A 6175-nucleotide genomic window follows, 5' to 3' on the forward strand; every position below is an offset into this window, starting at 1 on the left:
CTGTAATTATTCCTCACTACACCCCGCTGAGTTTCATGGGGAGAACCTGAGGCCCAGAGGGTGAGGAACGTGACCCAGGCACCCGGCTGGCAAGGGGCTCCCCAGCCTCCCAAGCGCTCCATCACCACGTGCTACCACCCTGCGGCCTGGTGCCCTCCCTGCGGATTATCTGCAGCAAGACTGTCATGAGGGGGCACTCAGGCCATGTTGTCCGTTGGCTGAATCACTGAAGTCAAATGAAGGGAGTGAAGGAGGGTTTTGGTCTGCAGAGAGATGAGCCAGACCTTTAAACAGGTTTAAAGGGGCACATCTCCCTTTCACACACTCGGTGAGGAGAATTAACAGGTGACATTTGTATTAGCAGACTGTGGGAGCAGAAGCCCCTGGGAAGACAGTCCTTGGGGTGGGGGGGCTTCCTGCACTGTGTCCTACAAGCAGGCTGTGGGGAGAGGACCCCGTTCTGGAGAAACATCCAGGTCCAGGCTGAGGGGAAAGCCGCGTGAGGAGGCTTTGAGACGGGCTGGTCTGGGTGCTGGGAAGGGCAGAAGTGCGGCTGAGACCTGGGAATGTGGCAGAAAGGCGGAGAAAGCCAAAGGCCACAGGCTTGCATGAGACAGGATCTGTGACTTGAGCAGCCACTACAGGGACCATGCAGTGACCTGCTTTTCCTAGAATATAACCCACGTTTCGTAAGAACAGAAAAAGACACCCGTGAAACATTGGAATGCTTGCCTGAGAGGGAAGGCAGTGAAGGAATGGGCTTTATGGGCATCAAAGGCCAAATGCTGAGTGAGAGCAAGAAGGACAGCCACTTCTGAGCCACGAAGCCTTCAAGGGTCACAGTGTTGTGGAAGTGGTGAAGGACATGGGTAGGGGAGGCCAGTGGGTAGGAGGAAAGCCTACCAAGGACAGTGGGGTGTCCTTGGAAGCCAAGTGAAGACGGTGTGTCTGGGGCCAGGGAGGGCTCACCCATGGGAAATGATACCAGTGGGTTAGGTGATGGGAGGCCTCAGGGGTCCAGTGACTTCAGCTTGCGGAGATGGGTGGTGGCTGGGAAAAGGAAGGAGAGGCATTAAGAAGATGTAAATACAGCCATATCCTCCACCCCAACTTGTAATCCATTGGTACCTCTAATGCATGCTGAATGAAGTTCAGGGTGTGTGACTAAGCTGTCACTGCCCCATGTGCCTGCCCAGTGTCCATCTGTCTGCCCTCATTCTGGGCTCCACTCCCTGCCTCCACAGTCCAGACTCCCCAGCTTCTATGGTTTCCTCGAACAGGCCCAGTTCATTCTCACCTCAGGACCTTTGCACATGTCATTCTATCTGTGATACTCTTCTCCTGTCTTTAAATGGATGCTCCATCTCATCCCTTAGGTTTCAGATGAAATTTCTGTCTTTCTGAAAAGCCCCTTCCTTGGTAACCTCCTGTTTGTACTCCCATTTTTAGTTTCTTGTTCAGTGTCTAACACAAGTGTAAATATGAATTTCCTTGTTTAAACCTCTTTGGGGCCAACCCCCCTCACGACTCCTTCCACACCTACCCTCTGAGTCCTTCCAACCTCAGTTTACAAGTCACCCTCCAGAAAGACACTCTCAAACATCCTCCGTAAATCACACCCACTGCCATCTTTATCTGCTACTGGGCTTCAAAGGCTGTCATGATTTATGGATGTCAGTGCTTGCTTATTCATGCCTGTTGCCCCCACAGGACTTGGAATTCTTGAGGTCTTACCTTGTCAGCTCTGTTTGCCACTTCATACCTGGATCCAGTGCAGGGCTTGGCACAGAGGGGAGCTCAAGGTGGTCATAGCAGAGAATGGATTCTAGGTGTGTCCGTCTCTCTTGCCCCCGGAGCCCCCCTTAGCAAAGAGATTTTGGAAGAGATGAGGATCCTACTTGCCCTCTGGCAGGTTCTGTGCCAGGCTCAGGTGCCCAGAGATACAAATTAGAATTATTCAGCAGAATTTTTTTGTAAGAACTCATTAAAGTGTAGCGCTGTGACTGTGAGGACTTCTACAATAGTCACTTGGCATTTTAATCTTTCAACACTAGATGTGGACATGGGATGACAACAAGATGACAAACCCCATTTTCCACAGAGATGCCAGAGGAAGGTGACATTGGGCGGGGAGGCACTCAGGAGGTATAAACTGAGGATGGAGAAGAGGGACCTTGGTCTGAAAGGAGTTTTGGAGTTGGCAGAGGATGGAGGAGTAGAGAAATGAGAATTAGAAAAGAATTAGCATCTGAGCAGTGATTGGTTGGGGTGAAAGGCTTGGGGTGGGAACTTTAGAAGAAATTTTTGCCTGTGACAAATTCCCTGGAGTACGTGTAACCCAGATACAGTGTAAGAAGTAGTGTAACACAATAGCCAAAATATGGAAACAACCTAAGTGTCCATCAATAGACAAATGGATAAAGAAGATGTGGTACAGATATACAATGGAATATTATTCCGCCATGAAAAAGAAGGACATCCTACCATTTGCAACAACTTGGATGAACCTTGAGGGCGTTATGCTAAGTCAGGCAGAGGTGCCTGGGTGGCTCAGTTGGTTAAGCATCCAACTCTTGATTTTGGCTCAGGTCATGATCTCGGGATCCTGAGATGGAGCCCCACGTGGGGTTCCCTGCTCAGCAGGGAGTCTCCTTGAGATTCTTTCTCCCTCTCCCTCAACCCCTCCCCCTACTCATGCACTCTCTCAAATAAATAAAATCTTTTTTTTAAATAAATAAAATCTTTTTTTTTTTAAAGAAAGGTAGAGAAAGACAAATGCTCTATGATATCACTTTATGTGGGATCTTAAAACACCAAACTCATAGAAACAGAAGAGTGGTTACCAGTGGCTGTGGGGTGGGGAAAATGGGGAGATGTTGGTCAAACGGTACAAACTTGCGTTAAAAGATGAGTATGTTCCAGGAATCTATTGTGCAACAGGGTGATTATCGCTAGTCATACTGCATCATGTCCTTGGAAGTTGCTAAGAGACTAAATCTTAAATGTTCTCACCACAATCACGGAAACGGTAATTATGGGATGTGTCGGAGGCATCAGCTAACTCTACAGTGGTTATCACTTTGCAATGTATAGATGTGTCAAATCAGCCTGTTGTACACCTTAAACTTACACAATGTTACATGTCCATTATATCTGAAAAAAGCAAAAAAAAAAAAAAAAGGGAGTATGACAGACACCTGGTCCCTGGGCTGTGAAGTCTCCTGCTTTCTTACCATGATACCTTCATGAGAGAGGTTTTGAGGAAGTAAAGAAAAGGGGTTGTGTTCTGGGTGCAATTCATGGCAGCCCTGGAGGCAGAAAAATGTGGGTTAAGTAACTAACTCAGTGGGAGGCAGAAAACAACCCCAGGAAATGGGAGAACTCAGAACCCCAGCATCTGCATCAAGGAGGGTGCTGGGCGTCCCCTAAAATAAGGTGGCTGCTCAAGAGCCATTTGACGCGGCTCTCACAGGACAGTGTGAAACTCAGACGTTGTAGGGGAAATAACTTGCCAAATCTGATTTCATAAAAATGAGACTTTCGTGCATTGGGGGAGAAAACACAAAGGTAAAAGATGTGACAAATGAAAAATATTGGCAATTTCAATAGAATGGAATCAGATCGGTAAGAAGCAATAAAACCACAGTAGTAAATGGGCAAACTATAAGGACAGGAGTAAACAGATGTCATCAAATAAATAGGAAAAACCACAAGAAATGAAAGCTGCTCATCTCCACGTTTCAAGACATAAAAAAACTTTAAAAAATGCAATATTGTATTTTGGCAAATAGCTGAAAATTAAAAAGTTCTTAAACTCCAGAGCTGGCCTCAGTGTAAAGGGGCATCCCCAAATACAGCGTGACTCAGCACGAACTTTCTGGAGGGAACTTTGGTTCTTTATTCTGAAAATGTAACTGTCATGTGTGCCTGGCTTGGGTCAGAGGTTCCATGAAAATAGCGTGGGAATGCTTTGCAAGATAGGATGGGCCGGGTGGTCATGCCCTGGGCTGAGGAGGTCAGGAGGGCAAGGCTGGCGTGCGCTGAATCTGGGTGAGGGTCGGGGGGGGACTCTCAGGAAAGCCCAGGTCTGTTCTCGGCCACCTAAAAGCAGGGCTCCCCTCCTCTTACCAAGGTTGAAGGGGCCACCTCTGGGGTGTTTGTGGAGACCCCGCAGGATGGCCCTGGGACACGGGGGCTAGGAGGCGTCCCAGTCTTCACAAGCCACGGCTGCAACTGCTGAGCCAGTCATGGTGGCTTGAGAAGCCGATTCCCATCCCCAGGTTGCAGAGCAGGAAGCTGAGGCCCAGGCAGGTGAGGTCACTTCTGAGGGGCCTGTTCCCAGCGTTGTGCGGATCCTGACGTCCAGCCTCCTCCCTTAGCTATGAGCTGTGCTTGTTTTCCAGAAGAAGGGCCAGGCTTGGGGCCCCAGCTCTGCCCAGGCTTCCTGGAGATCCCTCCGGGAAGAGGAGGGGGGCCCCAGCCTCTCCCTGAGTCCCCTGCCCCACCCCTCACCTCCATGGCTCCTGACTACAACCACCGGCGCCCACTTCCCTCCTGACAGGAGGTTGGATGGGGTGGGGTGGAGGCCTCTTTATGATTACAGATGACCTAGGGCTAAGTGGGCTATTCTAGTTTCATCCTTGAGCTGAGGGACCCCTAAGACAGCTGCAGAGGGCAGATCTCGGCCAGGGCTGCTCCGGCAATATTCCCAGGGAGGCTGGGCCCCTCCCCAGAGGTATTACTCTTCCCTCCACCTCTTGTACCAATCTCTGAAAGGCAGCTCTGAACATTCTCGAAGGGAGGAAGGAAGGAAGGAGGAAGGAAGGAAGGAAGGAAGGAAGGAAGGAAGGAAGGAAGGAAGACAGGGAGGAAGGAAGGAAGGAAGAAGGGAGGGAAGAAGAGCATCACATAATTAGCTCTTGGACTTTGGCATCAAAACATTCAGAGTTTCTGACTTTTAAGATATTTCAATTTGTTTTGATCTCGTTTCTGTTTCTCTGCTTTCCTTGTGTTTCATTTCCCATTTCTAGTTTTCTGAGCGGCACATTGGTTCCAGTGGCTTCTAGATCCAAACTTTACTCAAGAGGGAGCTGTAAAATTTCCACATGGTTGTTTGTCCTTCAGTTTTTTCACTTGTTTCTAGTTTCATCGCCAGGCAATTACAGAGAATCATCTCTGTTACTGGTACTTTTAAAAAAACGTTGAGGTTTTCATTGTAGTCCAAAATGGTGAAGTGTTAGGTTGTCACCTGATATTATCAGGATGTAGATTTTCATTTCATTTTGTTAAATATTTAAAATTATATAATATATATTTTAAATCATGTAATTCAGATATTTCTGTAGACAAGAATTTTAAGCTTTTTAAGGCTTTTTTTAGGATGCAACGGGCAAGAGAGAACAATAATGTGTGATTTCTAAGGAATGGCAAACTGAGGCTTTGTCTTTCCTTCCTGCTTCCTCCCTCCCTTTCTCTTCTCCTCCTTCCCTTCCTCTTTTCCTTCCTTCTTGTCTTCCAAGACATTCGTGGAGCACTGAGCACCCTGCCCTGGGCACTGGGGACGTGGACTGAGGAGTCCAGCGGTTCCATGTGGGCATGTGCTCACCACATGGGCAGTGAGAGGAAGGGCTTTCCAGGCAGAGGGAACTGTGTGGGCACACGATGGGATGGGTCTGCTGGGACCGTAGAAGATGAGGTTTCAGTGTAGGGTGCAGGGGCGGGGGTGGAGGGTGTGTGACTTTACTGTTCCTGTCCTCCCCTCTGTCCCTCTATAATGATGGGCCGCCCTGGTTACCAGGTGCAGCTTTGGCTCTGGGCGGAAGCCTGGTCTCCTCAGTGTTGTGACCCAGCCGGCCATGGTGACCACAGGGGCTCTTCGTCAGCCCGGGAAACGAGGCTATTAGAGCAGTGAACCTGGGAGACGCTGTGGAGTTCTGTGACAGAAGAACGTTTGGACATGAGACCAAGTCTTGCTCTCTCTGGATTTCAGTGGGAGGTGGTGGAGGGTGTTGTGGCAGGGGCCCTGGTCCTAGTTCTCTTGTTTTTGACAGACTTGTTCCGCCAGTGAAAGAGAGACACTCTGCCCAGAGAGACGAGGAACACGCCGGTAGCAGTTCTGGATGAGATCTAGAAAAATGTTTTGCCCCAGAGATAGAAGGAGACAAAAGCCCAGAGG

This window comes from Halichoerus grypus, chromosome 7 (genome assembly GCF_964656455.1).
Source record: "Halichoerus grypus chromosome 7, mHalGry1.hap1.1, whole genome shotgun sequence".
NCBI lineage: Eukaryota > Metazoa > Chordata > Mammalia > Carnivora > Phocidae > Halichoerus > Halichoerus grypus.